The 13,648-nt window shown below is 50.9% G+C and overlaps 21 non-coding genes across 21 annotated transcripts; 16 read left to right on the plus strand and 5 right to left on the minus strand.

Moving 5' to 3' along the window:
- Positions 1 to 1,588: 1,588 nt before the first annotated feature.
- Positions 1,589 to 1,661, plus strand: Trnav-cac. The gene has a single exon. It is a non-coding gene; the product is annotated as a tRNA-Val (tRNA).
- Positions 1,662 to 1,819: 158 nt separating this feature from the next.
- Positions 1,820 to 1,892, plus strand: Trnav-aac. The gene has a single exon. It is a non-coding gene; the product is annotated as a tRNA-Val (tRNA).
- Positions 1,893 to 2,086: 194 nt separating this feature from the next.
- Positions 2,087 to 2,158, minus strand: Trnap-agg. The gene has a single exon. It is a non-coding gene; the product is annotated as a tRNA-Pro (tRNA).
- Positions 2,159 to 2,560: 402 nt separating this feature from the next.
- Trnav-cac lies at positions 2,561 to 2,633 on the plus strand. Its single transcript has one exon. It is a non-coding gene; the product is annotated as a tRNA-Val (tRNA).
- A 158-nt stretch (positions 2,634 to 2,791) lies between these two features.
- Trnav-aac lies at positions 2,792 to 2,864 on the plus strand. Its single transcript has one exon. It is a non-coding gene; the product is annotated as a tRNA-Val (tRNA).
- A 158-nt stretch (positions 2,865 to 3,022) lies between these two features.
- Trnav-aac lies at positions 3,023 to 3,095 on the plus strand. Its single transcript has one exon. It is a non-coding gene; the product is annotated as a tRNA-Val (tRNA).
- A 6,006-nt stretch (positions 3,096 to 9,101) lies between these two features.
- On the plus strand, positions 9,102 to 9,174 carry Trnav-cac. The gene has a single exon. It is a non-coding gene; the product is annotated as a tRNA-Val (tRNA).
- A 158-nt stretch (positions 9,175 to 9,332) lies between these two features.
- Trnav-aac lies at positions 9,333 to 9,405 on the plus strand. Its single transcript has one exon. It is a non-coding gene; the product is annotated as a tRNA-Val (tRNA).
- Positions 9,406 to 9,599: 194 nt separating this feature from the next.
- Trnap-agg lies at positions 9,600 to 9,671 on the minus strand. The gene has a single exon. It is a non-coding gene; the product is annotated as a tRNA-Pro (tRNA).
- Positions 9,672 to 10,073: 402 nt separating this feature from the next.
- Trnav-cac lies at positions 10,074 to 10,146 on the plus strand. The gene has a single exon. It is a non-coding gene; the product is annotated as a tRNA-Val (tRNA).
- Positions 10,147 to 10,304: 158 nt separating this feature from the next.
- On the plus strand, positions 10,305 to 10,377 carry Trnav-aac. The gene has a single exon. It is a non-coding gene; the product is annotated as a tRNA-Val (tRNA).
- Positions 10,378 to 10,535: 158 nt separating this feature from the next.
- Trnav-aac lies at positions 10,536 to 10,608 on the plus strand. Its single transcript has one exon. It is a non-coding gene; the product is annotated as a tRNA-Val (tRNA).
- A 194-nt stretch (positions 10,609 to 10,802) lies between these two features.
- Trnap-agg lies at positions 10,803 to 10,874 on the minus strand. The gene has a single exon. It is a non-coding gene; the product is annotated as a tRNA-Pro (tRNA).
- A 402-nt stretch (positions 10,875 to 11,276) lies between these two features.
- Trnav-cac lies at positions 11,277 to 11,349 on the plus strand. The gene has a single exon. It is a non-coding gene; the product is annotated as a tRNA-Val (tRNA).
- A 158-nt stretch (positions 11,350 to 11,507) lies between these two features.
- Positions 11,508 to 11,580, plus strand: Trnav-aac. The gene has a single exon. It is a non-coding gene; the product is annotated as a tRNA-Val (tRNA).
- A 194-nt stretch (positions 11,581 to 11,774) lies between these two features.
- Trnap-agg lies at positions 11,775 to 11,846 on the minus strand. Its single transcript has one exon. It is a non-coding gene; the product is annotated as a tRNA-Pro (tRNA).
- Positions 11,847 to 12,248: 402 nt separating this feature from the next.
- Positions 12,249 to 12,321, plus strand: Trnav-cac. The gene has a single exon. It is a non-coding gene; the product is annotated as a tRNA-Val (tRNA).
- A 158-nt stretch (positions 12,322 to 12,479) lies between these two features.
- On the plus strand, positions 12,480 to 12,552 carry Trnav-aac. The gene has a single exon. It is a non-coding gene; the product is annotated as a tRNA-Val (tRNA).
- Positions 12,553 to 12,710: 158 nt separating this feature from the next.
- Trnav-aac lies at positions 12,711 to 12,783 on the plus strand. Its single transcript has one exon. It is a non-coding gene; the product is annotated as a tRNA-Val (tRNA).
- Positions 12,784 to 12,977: 194 nt separating this feature from the next.
- Positions 12,978 to 13,049, minus strand: Trnap-agg. Its single transcript has one exon. It is a non-coding gene; the product is annotated as a tRNA-Pro (tRNA).
- A 402-nt stretch (positions 13,050 to 13,451) lies between these two features.
- On the plus strand, positions 13,452 to 13,524 carry Trnav-cac. Its single transcript has one exon. It is a non-coding gene; the product is annotated as a tRNA-Val (tRNA).
- Positions 13,525 to 13,648: the final 124 nt, after the last annotated feature.

Here is a 13,648-nt window from a genome sequence, read left to right on the forward strand (position 1 = left end):
GTCGGAGGCCGGAGGGGCGCCAGCAGCCGCCACCGGAACCGCTACCTCAGGAGGGCAGGGAGCAGCTACAGTACACAGTGGCTCGGAGGATGCCGGTCGCTCGGACTGGGGCATCTCAGGGAGATCCTCATCCGTACTATTTCCATCGTGTGGGCGACGCCTCTTATTATTCAAAAGTGGCACACCCACCTGAGGGACAGACGGAACAACATCAGATTTAGCACGCAAAGGAGGAAATTCTGTATCAGGGGTGCGCAAAACCTGTGGCGGGGCGCTACTACCACTGGACTGTGCTACACCAAGAGCAGAACCACCTGCAACGAGGTCAGCGACCGTTAACTTGCGACGCTGTTCGAGAGAATTTTTTAAAACAAAAACTCTCCGCGGACAGTCGGTACGCACGTGACCACTTTCATTGCACAAAAAACAGGTGCCAACCTGACCACTATATGTTACATGGACACGATATCCACCGATCTGCAGGTGAGATGGAATATTCTGCTTAACGTGCATTTCGACTGAACGAATACCACTGTAACATTGCAGGCGATGTTGGCTTGACCAGCGTTCAAGGCGAATGCTCTTTACATCACCATACTTCTGTAGACCCTCCTTAAGATAGACATTATCCACCTCCGGTGGAAGGTTGTAAACACGAACATTGGTATACGTGATGGAAGCATTGGAATGCAGCACGGTACTTACAGAATCATCCCGATGCCGAAAGAGAACTTGATGACCATATTTAGAAAGAATTTTATCAACCTGAAGTGGGTCCATAAACTTAACAAAGAAAACATACAGTTCGGTATCAAAATAAGCAGTGTGCACCTGATCCGAATGAACACCAAAGGTATCTACCAACCAATCATGAATCTCAAGAGAACTAGGTTGCACATGGCGGGTGGACTTGTCAAAAGCAAAACTAACTGTAGCCTGACGAGGAATAACCTGGGACGACATTTTCAAAATATGCGGTCGAAACCGCTACACAAAAAACACTGAAATAAGGACAGAAGGTAACACAAGGTACGAAACAACGACGGAGAAATACTCTCAGAAGTTGCAACACAACACGTAACAAAAACGATAGTCCACTATACGTAACGCTACGGCGGAGCGGAAGACTAGGCACGTCCACACTGCACGGCGTCTAAAGCGGAACTGACCCCTAGACCAACGAGCCCTGTGACACGGCGAATGCCAATTATTCCAGTCCCTCGATGTCGTCCAGGGTGCCCTGGAAGTCTCGTGTACGCTGGCTGGATGGGGGCGGCGCGAATTCCCGCGGTCGGCGGCCTTCCTGGGTTATTGGTACCTTCATGTAGAGCTGCCGCTGGGCTCGCACTGCCTGCTGCTGAGAAAGTGATTGCTTTTGCTGATATGACTTGCAATATCGACTGCGCGAAACGCCGCTATCTCGTTAGGGGTGCTACGGCAGACACCCTCTCGAGCACCCCGAAGACTTCTTGAGCCCTCGGCTCTGATGGGTTCCAGGCTGACAAAAGAACTGTCGTGTGTGCATTCGCGGACGAGAGAAAGTCTGAGGCAAGTTCGAGTGAACAAGGATGGAATCCTCGCGTCCGTCGTTTCCGTAGTGTAGCGGTTATCGCGTCTGCTTCACACGCAGAAGGTCCCCGGTTCGATCCCGGGCGGGAACAGTATTTTCCTGCCTATGTCGTATTGCCCTCCAATGAGCCACGTCGTGTGTGGATCTGCTGCATGTCCCTTCGTTTTGCAAGTACCACATTTATTGAATTTTTTAGTTACGATGGCAACATCGCTACAAGTTGTCTGAGAAGTAAAGTGCACACAAGCAGTTTCCGTGGTGTAGCGGTTATCGCGTCTGCCTAACACGCAGAAGGTCCCCGGTTCGATCCCGGGCGGAAACACTTTTTCATCACTTTAAGCAAGACGTACTAACATGCATCTGCTACCATCTGTACCCGAAACCTTCGTAATCGCCTTCACGCGTCGGACCCGAGTGCCAATTGCTCACATCGAATAAGAAATTCATTTGATATTGACGGCGAGCTTTTTGCGCTGACTCAGCCACTGACGTGCAATCAGTTTGCACAAAACGCTAGGGCTCGTCCGGGATTTGAACCCGGGACCTCCTGCACCCTAAGCAGGAATCATATCCCTAGACCAACGAGCCCTGTGACACGGCGAATGCCAAATATTCCAGTCCCTCGATGTCGTCCAGGATGCCCTGGAAGTCTCGTGTACGCTGGCGGGATGGGGGCGGCGCGAATTCCCGCGGTCGGCGGCCTTCCTGGGCTATTGGTACCTTCATGTAGAGCTGCCGCTGGGCTCGCACTGCCTGCTGCTGAGAAAGTGATTGCTTTTGCTGATATGACTTGCAATAAAGACTGCGCGAAACGCCGCTATCTCCTTAGGGGTGCTACGGCAGACACCCTCTCGAGCACCCCGAAGACTTCTTGAGCCCTCGGCTGTGATGGGTTCCAGGCTGACAAAAGAACTGTCGTGTGTGCATTCGCGGACGAGAGAAAGTCTGAGGCAAGTTCGAGTGAACTAGGATGGACTCCTCGGGTCCGTCGTTTCCGTAGTGTAGCGGTTATCACGTCTGCTTCACACGCAGAAGGTCCCCGGTTGGATCCCGGGCGGGAACAGTATTTTCCTGCCTCTGTCGTATTGTCCTCCAATGAGCCACGTCGTGTGTGGATCTGCTGCATGTCCCTTCGTTTTGCAAGTACCACATTTATTGAATTTTTTAGTTACGATGGCAACATCACTACAAGTTGTCTGTGAAGTAAGGTGCACACAAGCAGTTTCCGTTGTGTAGCGGTTATCACGTCTGCCTAACACGCAGAAGGTCCCCGGTTCGATCCCGGGCGGGAACAGTATTTTCCTGCCTATGTCGTATTGTCCTCCAATGAGCCACGTCGTGTGTGGATCTGCTGCATGTCCCTTCGTTTTGCAAGTACCACATTTATTGAATTTTTTAGTTACGATGGCAACATCACTACAAGTTGTCTGTGAAGTAAGGTGCACACAAGCATTTTCCGTGGTGTAGCGGTTATCACGTCTGCCTAACACGCAGAAGGTCCCCGGTTCGATCCCGGGCGGAAACACTTTTTCATCACTATAAGCAAGACGTACTAACATGCATCTGCTACCATCTGTACCCGAAACCTTCGTAATCGCCTTCACGCGTCGGACCCGAGTGCCAATTGCTCACATCGAATAAGAAATTCATTTGATATTGACGGCGAGCTTTTTGCGCTGACTCAGCCACTGACGTGCGATCAGTTTGCACAAAACGCTAGGGCTCGTCCGGGATTTGAACCCGGGACCTAATGCACCCTAAGCAGGAATCATGCCCCTTTTTTTTTTTTTTTTTTTTGACTCAGCCACTGACGTGCGATCAGTTTGCACAAAACGCTAGGGCTCGTCCGGGATTTGAACCCGGGACCTCCTGCACCGTAAGCAGGAATCATACCCCTAGACCAACTTTTTTTTTTTTTTTTTTTTTTTTTTACAGTACTGAAATTAAAATCCTAAAACATGACTATATAATGTAGACTGCTGACTGAAATAAAGGTTAAAACACGAAAACTTCAGTCCTGGTGTAGAGAAGAAACATACATAAAGGCGGCAAATTCAGAAACAGTATAAAAGAAAATGGCTCACACAGGTGACCTTAGCCAACACCCTCTCTTTCAAATGTCAGGCTAAGCATATTGGCAAAATCATCTCGGAGGCCTGGCAATCGCAAGCGCTGCCAGTAAGCAGTAAGCATGTACTGCCGAAACGCTAGGTGTCCATCCTCTTCATGACAACTGTTGACAAAATGTACGAAATGGCCAATCAACCACATGACGGTATGGAGCTTCGTCCGCGGAAAAAAGGAAGAATCGGGCCGGACGATGATGTCAATAGTATAAGCGGCTTCAGCAGACCTAGTGACAAAAGCAAGTTGTTTCCTGAGCCAACGCCAATTAGCAAGGTGCCCACAGCAGGTGAATCGATGTTCAAGGGTATCCACGAGACCACACCGAGTACAGGTGTCCGTGTCAGAAAGACCAATACGGTGCAGTCGTACATTGGTGGGAACCAAATTATTTATTACCCTATACCACGTGGACGCCACGGCCATAGAGTGGATCGGCAGACTAACGTTCTTCCAGACGTTCCTCCAGGACACAGATGGAGACGCCAGTTCTATTGGATTGGGACCGGCCAGCCCCTCCCAGCGGGCAATCAAGCCCTTGGTCGTTGGCACCGGTCGCCGCAAGAAGACGTCACCGAGGTAACTCACCGCAATGTAAAATTCCCGAATGTGTTTCAACTTAAAATTTAGGCGTCCGACATCGACAGGTGGAGCAAGGCTCGCCGGACGCACAACAGTAAAAAGCCTGGATGTAATTGAAGTCACTTCTTGCGTAACAATTAGAGTCGTTCGGCGGACGTACAAAGCAGACGCCTTGCGAGTAATGTCAGAGAGGCCCAAGCCTCCGGAGAGACGCGGTTTCGTCATTACCTCGTAACGTAACTTGAATAGATGGCCCTTCCATATAAACCTGCTAGACAATTGGCGCAACCTTTTCGCCACCATCATGGGAAGTGGGAACAGCTGAGCAACATAATAAGCTTTACATAGAACGTAGGTGTCTAAAATTCGGACTTTTTGCAAAATGGTAGCAGAGCGCTGCTCATGGACCATCAGAGCCCCCTGTATCTTCTCGGTGACAGATTTCCAATTGAGAGCCGCCATTTTTAGAGGACACCGATCAATGATAATCCCCAAGGACGTATGGCGATCGACAAAAGTGGCCCAAGGGACGTCAGCATCGCGAAATCCTCGAATATCAAGGAACTTACATTTACCCTGATTGAGACGCGCTCCAGAGACACGACAGTATACATCAACCGCCCCTTTCAACAACGGGATATCATCACGTTGACGGAGGAGAACAACGACATCATCCGCATATGCCTTAACAGAGAGCTTCCCACCAGAGAGGGACATACCCTGAAGCTTGAGAGCAATAGTCCGAAGCAGCGGTTCCAGGGACAATACGAATAAAGACATAGAGAGCGGACTACCCTGAGGCACTCCGCGGCGGATAGCAATGGGCGGCGTCAGCTGCCCATTGACTGACACCCGAGCTGTTATTCCCCTATACAAATTGCCAAGAACACCACGTGATGAAGCGTTAAAACCTATTGTACCTAAAACACGATCTAAAAACACATGACTGACGTGATCAAAAGCCTTATAAAAATCAAGGAAGGCAAAGGCACAATGTACGTTTGTAACCGCCGCAACCGAGACAACATCCCGATATTCGGCTACTGGTGTCAGAATAGATCTATCATGAAAACAACATTGATGTGCACCAATCACACCCTGAAGCAGAGAAGACAACCGGCTATTGAGCGCTCTAGCAGCTGTCTTATAGTCAAAATTCAGCAATGTGAGCGGACGAAGATTGGCAGCAGATAAACGACCAGAGGACTTCGGGATTAAAACAATTTTCCCTACTTTAAAATCGGCAGGCACATCCATCCCCCTGACAATCTCATTTAAAATCTGCGTAAAAATGCCACCCAAAAGAGGCCAAAAACGGAGATAAAATTCTTTAGGCAGGCCGTCTGGACCCGGCGATTTACTGGACGGAGAGCGAGCAATAAAATCGAAAACATCATCTACCTGGAACTCCCGGAGAAATTCGCCGTTCGCGTCAGGCGCGATCGTCGCAGTTAGATCCCCAAAGACATCATCCGAAAGAGACTCACCAGAATCATCGGCAGAATATAGACTAGTGTAATACTGATGAAGAGCACGAACCATTTCCTCCTGTGCAATAAGCTGTCGCCCATCATCCACCGTAAGAGAAGAGATGAAGGAGCGACGACGACGAGTCTGATGCCGTAGCAGGTGGTACAAGGATGTCAGTTCACCTTCAACAAGAGAGTGAGGTTTCGACTTAACTCGCAGACCATCCATCTGTCGTCGTTTAAGGCTCAAGAGCTTGGCTTTAATACGACGAACATCATGGGTCCGCAGTGGAGAGGTACCCGCCGCGTCATATAGTTCACGCAGGACAGAGTAGTAATATTCATACGTGTTCTTAAAATCACGCGTCCTAGCAGCACAGTAGAAAATCAAAGTCTGACGAATCTTGGGCTTGGCAAACGCAGTCCACCAAACCAGCAAGGAGGGGTATCGCGGGACAGAGCGAAGACATCGCTCCCACACGCCACTTATAACATCATCCATAGCACTGTCGGCAAGGTGGGCAACATTTAACATCCACTGGGAACGATAAAGTTTTGCAGGTTGGCGACTAAGATTTACAGTTGCAGTAAAAGCACAATGGTCAGAAAAACTAGTAGGAATAACATCGACAGAAAGAATTTTATCACATAAAAAATCAGATAAATAGAATCTGTCGAGTCTACTGCATGAGGACGCGGTAAAAAACGTATATTTCACCAGGGTTGGATATTTGTGTTCCCAAACATCACGCAGATGCATCGTACGAACTAAGTCATGTAAATCACGGCAATAATTAAAATTGGGGGACTGGTCTGCAGGGCGTAAAACACAATTAAAATCGCCTCCGAGCAGGAGACTCCGAGGACTCTGGCGCAAAAGATAAATAAGCTCTTCTTTATAAAAGCGCGATCGAGCCACAGTGTGACCCGAACCAGAGGGGGCATACAAAACAACGAGGCGGAGATCAAAAAGACGACAACCAATCCCACGGCCAGAGTCAAGGAATTCAATGTCAGTAATAGGAATGCCCTCTCGAAAGAAAAGAGCAGTTCCTGTTGAATATTCCGGCGCGACATTAAAAACAGTTTGAAATCCAGGTAGAGAGAGATCAGAAAACAACACTTCCTGCAAAAACACTACGTCCGCACAGGCGTCGTAAATAAACTGCCGCAAAGAGGCAATGCGAACGTCGGACTCAATACGGTTAACATTTAAGGTAAGAAAGGTGTATGCTTGAACCATAGAGAGAAAAGCGAGAAAACAAATCACCTACACCGACGCACCAGCGTCACAGTCCATAGCAGGGGTGACAGAGGCATCCGAGGGAGGGGGACTGCTACCCCGTTCCGCGGATCCCTTACGTTTCGGTTTTTTACGAACAGCATTAACGTTCGGCTGAACGCGTAACTTGCGTCGGCTGACGGGCAAGGAAACTTCAGCCGCCGGTGACGTAGGAGGGTCAAGTTCTGTATCCGACACCACCCGCGCCGGTCCACATGCGGGATCCGGGGTCGCGGGGGAAACATCCGACAAAACGGAATGGTCAACACCTGCACTAGCTTCCGGCAAACATGGACTGCACGGAGGCGAAACGTGAGCAGGAAGGTCCGAGGCCGCAGAGTTGGAAGGAAGCGGAGCAGCTCCGCTGGCAGAGGTATGGGGCAGCGAAGCAGGAAGTTGTCGCGGCTCCACTTGTTGTGACATCGAAGTCGGTTCGGAAGACGGCGCCAACAGGCCCGACCGACGACCCGACTCGAGAGAAGCTGCGTCGGAGGCCGGAGGGGCGCCAGCAGCCGCCACCGGAACCGCTACCTCAGGAGGGCAGGGAGCAGCTACAGTACACAGTGGCTCGGAGGATGCCGGTCGCTCGGACTGGGGCATCTCAGGGAGATCCTCATCCGTACTATTTCCATCGTGTGGGCGACGCCTCTTATTATTCAAAAGTGGCACACCCACCTGAGGGACAGACGGAACAACATCAGATTTAGCACGCAAAGGAGGAAATTCTGTATCAGCGGTGCGCAAAACCTGTGGAGGGGCGCTACTACCACTGGACTGTGCTACACCAAGAGCAGAACCACCTGCAACGAGGTCAGCGACCGTTAACTTGCGACGCTGTTCGAGAGAATTTTTTAAAACAAAAACTCTCCGCGGACAGTCGGTACGCACGTGACCACTTTCATTGCACAAAAAACAGGTGCCCACCTGACCACTATATGTTACATGGACACGATATCCACCGATCTGCAGGTGAGATGGAATATTCTGCTTAACGTGCATTTCGACTGAACGAATACCACTGTAACATTGCAGGCGATGTTGGCTTGACCAGCGTTCAAGGCGAATGCTCTTTACATCACCATACTTCTGTAGACCCTCCTTAAGATAGACATTATCCACCTCTGGTGGAAGGTTGTAAACACGAACATTGGTATACGTGATGGAAGCATTGGAAAGCAGCACGGTACTTACAGAATCATCCCGATGCCGAAAGAGAACTTGATGACCATATTTAGAAAGAATTTTATCAACCTGAAGTGGGTCCATAAACTTAACAAAGAAAACATACAGTTCGGTATCAAAATAAGCAGTGTGCACCTGATCCGAATGAACACCAAAGGTATCTACCAACCAATCATGAATCTCAAGAGAACTAGGTTGCACATGGCGGGTTGACTTGTCAAAAGCAAAACTAACTGTAGCCTGACGAGGAATAACCTGGGACGACATTTTCAAAATATGCGGTCGAAACCGCTACACACAAAACACTGAAATAAGGACAGAAAGTAACACAAGGTACGAAACAACGACGGAGAAATACTCTCAGAATTTGCAACACAACACGTAACAAAAACGATAGTCCACTATACGTAACGCTACGGCGGAGCGGAAGACTAGGCACGTCCACACTGCACGGCGTCTAAAGCGGAACTTACCCCTAGACCAACGAGCCCTGTGACACGGCGAATGCCAATTATTCCAGTCCCTCGATGTCGTCCAGGGTGCCCTGGAAGTCTCGTGTACGCTGGCGGGATGGGGGCGGCGCGAATTCCCGCGGTCGGCGGCCTTCCTGGGTTATTGGTACCTTCATGTAGAGCTGCCGCTGGGCTCGCACTGCCTGCTGCTGAGAAAGTGATTGCTTTTGCTGATATGACTTGCAATAACGACTGCGCGAGACGCCGCTATCTCGTTAGGGGTGCTACGGCAGACACCCTCTCGAGCACCCCGAAGACTTCTTGAGCCCTCGGCTGTGATGGGTTCCAGGCTGACAAAAGAACTGTCGTGTGTGCATTCGCGGACGAGAGAAAGTCTGAGGCAAGTTCGAGTGAACAAGGATGGACTCCTCGCGTCCGTCGTTTCCGTAGTGTAGCGGTTATCGCGTCTGCTTCACACGCAGAAGGTCCCCGGTTCGATGCCGGGCGGGAACAGTATTTTCCTGCCTATGTCGTATTGCCCTCCAATGAGCCACGTCGTGTGTGGATCTGCTGCATGTCCCTTCGTTTTGCAAGTACCACATTTATTGAATTTTTTAGTTACGATGGCAACATCGCTACAAGTTGTCTGAGAAGTAAAGTGCACACAAGCAGTTTCCGTGGTGTAGCGGTTATCGCGTCTGCCTAACCCGCAGAAGGTCCCCGGTTCGATCCCGGGCGGAAACACTTTTTCATCACTTTAAGCAAGACGTACTAACATGCATCTGCTACCATCTGTACCCGAAACCTTCGTAATCGCCTTCACGCGTCGGACCCGAGTGCCAATTGCTCACATCGAATAAGAAATTCATTTGATATTGACGGCGAGCTTTTTGCGCTGACTCAGCCACTGACGTGCAATCAGTTTGCACAAAACGCTAGGGCTCGTCCGGAATTTGAACCCGGGACCTCCTGCACCCTAAGCAGGAATCATATCCCTAGACCAACGAGCCCTGTGACACGGCGGATGCCAAATATTCCAGTCCCTCGATGTCGTCCAGGATGCCCTGGAAGTCTCGTGTACGCTGGCGGGATGGGGGCGGCGCGAATTCCTGCGGTCGGCGGCCTTCCTGGGCTATTGGTACCTTCATGTAGAGCTGCCGCTGGGCTCGCACTGCCTGCTGCTGAGAAAGTGATTGCTTTTGCTGATATGACTTGCAATAAAGACTGCGCGAAACGCCGCTATCTCGTTAGGGGTGCTACGGCAGGCACCCTCTCGAGCACCCCGAAGACTTCTTGAACCCTCGGCTGTGATGGGTTCCAGGCTGACAAAAGAACTGTCGTGTGTGCATTCGCGGACGAGAGAAAGTCTGAGGCAAGTTCGAGTGAACTAGGATGGACTCCTCGGGTCCGTCGTTTCCGTAGTGTAGCGGTTATCACGTCTGCTTCACACGCAGAAGGTCCCCGGTTGGATCCCGGGCGGGAACAGTATTTTCCTGCCTCTGTCGTATTGTCCTCCAATGAGCCACGTCGTGTGTGGATCTGCTGCATGTCCCTTCGTTTTGCAAGTACCACATTTATTGAATTTTTTAGTTACGATGGCAACATCACTACAAGTTGTCTGTGAAGTAAGGTGCACACAAGCAGTTTCCGTTGTGTAGCGGTTATCACGTCTGCCTAACACGCAGAAGGTCCCCGGTTCGATCCCGGGCGGGAACAGTATTTTCCTGCCTATGTCGTATTGTCCTCCAATGAGCCACGTCGTGTGTGGATCTGCTGCATGTCCCTTCGTTTTGCAAGTACCACATTTATTGAATTTTTTAGTTACGATGGCAACATCACTACAAGTTGTCTGTGAAGTAAGATGCACACAAGCATTTTCCGTGGTGTAGCGGTTATCACGTCTGCCTAACACGCAGAAGGTCCCCGGTTCGATCCCGGGCGGAAACACTTTTTCATCACTTTAAGCAAGACGTACTAACATGCATCTGCTACCATCTGTACCCGAAACCTTCGTTATCGCCTTCACGCGTCGGACCCGAGTGCCAATTGCTCACATCGAATAAGAAATTCATTTGATATTGACGGCGAGCTTTTTGCGCTGACTCAGCCACTGACGTGCGATCAGTTTGCACAAAACGCTAGGGCTCGTCCGGGATTTGAACCCGGGACCTCCTGCACCCTAAGCAGGAATCATGCCCCTAGATCAACGAGCCCTGTGACACGGCGAATGCCAAATATTCCAGTCCCTCGATGTCGTCCAGGGTGCCCTGGAAGTCTCGTGTACGCTGGCGGGATGGGGGCGGCGCGAATTCCCGCGGTCGGCGGCCTTCCTGGGCTATTGGTACCTTCATGTAGAGCTGCCGCTGGGCTCGCACTGCCTGCTGCTGAGAAAGTGATTGCTTTTGCTGATATGACTTGCAATATCGACTGCGCGAGACGCCGCTATCTCGTTAGGGGTGCTACGGCAGACACCCTCTCGAGCACCCCGAAGACTTCTTGAGCCCTCGGCTGTGATGGGTTCCAGGCTGACAAAAGAACTGTCGTGTGTGCATTCGCGGACGAGAGAAAGTCTGAGGCAAGTTCGAGTGAACAAGGATGGACTCCTCGCGTCCGTCGTTTCCGTAGTGTAGCGGTTATCGCGTCTGCTTCACACGCAGAAGGTCCCCGGTTCGATCCCGGGCGGGAACAGTATTTTCCTGCCTATGTCGTATTGCCCTCCAATGAGCCACGTCGTGTGTGGATCTGCTGCATGTCCCTTCGTTTTGCAAGTACCACATTTATTGAATTTTTTAGTTACGATGGCAACATCGCTACAAGTTGTCTGAGAAGTAAAGTGCACACAAGCAGTTTCCGTGGTGTAGCGGTTATCGCGTCTGCCTAACCCGCAGAAGGTCCCCGGTTCGATCCCGGGCGGAAACACTTTTTCATCACTTTAAGCAAGACGTACTAACATGCATCTGCTACCATCTGTACCCGAAACCTTCGTAATCGCCTTCACGCGTCGGACCCGAGTGCCAATTGCTCACATCGAATAAGAAATTCATTTGATATTGACGGCGAGCTTTTTGCGCTGACTCAGCCACTGACGTGCAATCAGTTTGCACAAAACGCTAGGGCTCGTCCGGAATTTGAACCCGGGACCTCCTGCACCCTAAGCAGGAATCATATCCCTAGACCAACGAGCCCTGTGACACGGCGGATGCCAAATATTCCAGTCCCTCGATGTCGTCCAGGATGCCCTGGAAGTCTCGTGTACGCTGGCGGGATGGGGGCGGCGCGAATTCCCGCGGTCGGCGGCCTTCCTGGGCTATTGGTACCTTCATGTAGAGCTGCCGCTGGGCTCGCACTGCCTGCTGCTGAGAAAGTGATTGCTTTTGCTGATATGACTTGCAATATCGACTGCGCGAGACGCCGCTATCTCGTTAGGGGTGCTACGGCAGACACCCTCTCGAGCACCCCGAAGACTTCTTGAGCCCTCGGCTGTGATGGGTTCCAGGCTGACAAAAGAACTGTCGTGTGTGCATTCGCGGACGAGAGAAAGTCTGAGGCAAGTTCGAGTGAACAAGGATGGACTCCTCGCGTCCGTCGTTTCCGTAGTGTAGCGGTTATCGCGTCTGCTTCACACGCAGAAGGTCCCCGGTTCGATCCCGGGCGGGAACAGTATTTTCCTGCCTCTGTCGTATTGTCCTCCAATGAGCCACGTCGTGTGTGGATCTGCTGCATGTCCCTTCGTTTTGCAAGTACCACATTTATTGAATTTTTTAGTTACGATGGCAACATCACTACAAGTTGTCTGTGAAGTAAGGTGCACACAAGCAGTTTCCGTTGTGTAGCGGTTATCACGTCTGCCTAACACGCAGAAGGTCCCCGGTTCGATCCCGGGCGGGAACAGTATTTTCCTGCCTATGTCGTATTGTCCTCCAATGAGCCACGTCGTGTGTGGATCTGCTGCATGTCCCTTCGTTTTGCAAGTACCACATTTATTGAATTTTTTAGTTACGATGGCAACATCACTACAAGTTGTCTGTGAAGTAAGGTGCACACAAGCATTTTCCGTGGTGTAGCGGTTATCACGTCTGCCTAACACGCAGAAGGTCCCCGGTTCGATCCCGGGCGGAAAAACTTTTTCATCACTTTAAGCAAGACGTACTAACATGCATCTGCTACCATCTGTACCCGAAACCTTCGTAATCGCCTTCACGCGTCGGACCCGAGTGCCAATTGCTCACATCGAATAAGAAATTCATTTGATATTGACGGCGAGCTTTTTGCGCTGACTCAGCCACTGACGTGCGATCAGTTTGCACAAAACGCTAGGGCTCGTCCGGGATTTGAACCCGGGACCTCCTGCACCCTAAGCAGGAATCATGCCCCTAGATCAACGAGCCCTGTGACACGGCGAATGCCAAATATTCCAGTCCCTCGATGTCGTCCAGGGTGCCCTGGAAGTCTCGTGTACGCTGGCGGGATGGGGGCGGCGCGAATTCCCGCGGTCGGCGGCCTTCCTGGGCTATTGGTACCTTCATGTAGAGCTGCCGCTGGGCTCGCACTGCCTGCTGCTGAGAAAGTGATTGCTTTTGCTGATATGACTTGCAATAAAGACTGCGCGAAACGCCCCTATCTCGTTAGGGGTGCTACGGCAGACACCCTCTCGAGCACCCCGAAGACTTCTTGAGCCCTCGGCTGTGATGGGTTCCAGGCTGACAAAAGAACTGTCGTGTGTGCATTCGCGGACGAGAGAAAGTCTGAGGCAAGTTCGAGTGAACAAGGATGGACTCCTCGCGTCCGTCGTTTCCGTAGTGTAGCGGTTATCGCGTCTGCTTCACACGCAGAAGGTCCCCGGTTCGATGCCGGGCGGGAACAGTATTTTCCTGCCTATGTCGTATTGCCCTCCAATGAGCCACGTCGTGTGTGGATCTGCTGCATGTCCCTTCGTTTTGCAAGTACCACATTTATTGAATTTTTTAGTTACGATGGCAACATCGCT

Source organism: Schistocerca piceifrons, unplaced genomic scaffold, assembly GCF_021461385.2.
Source record: "Schistocerca piceifrons isolate TAMUIC-IGC-003096 unplaced genomic scaffold, iqSchPice1.1 HiC_scaffold_539, whole genome shotgun sequence".
In the NCBI taxonomy this organism is placed as follows: domain Eukaryota; kingdom Metazoa; phylum Arthropoda; class Insecta; order Orthoptera; family Acrididae; genus Schistocerca; species Schistocerca piceifrons.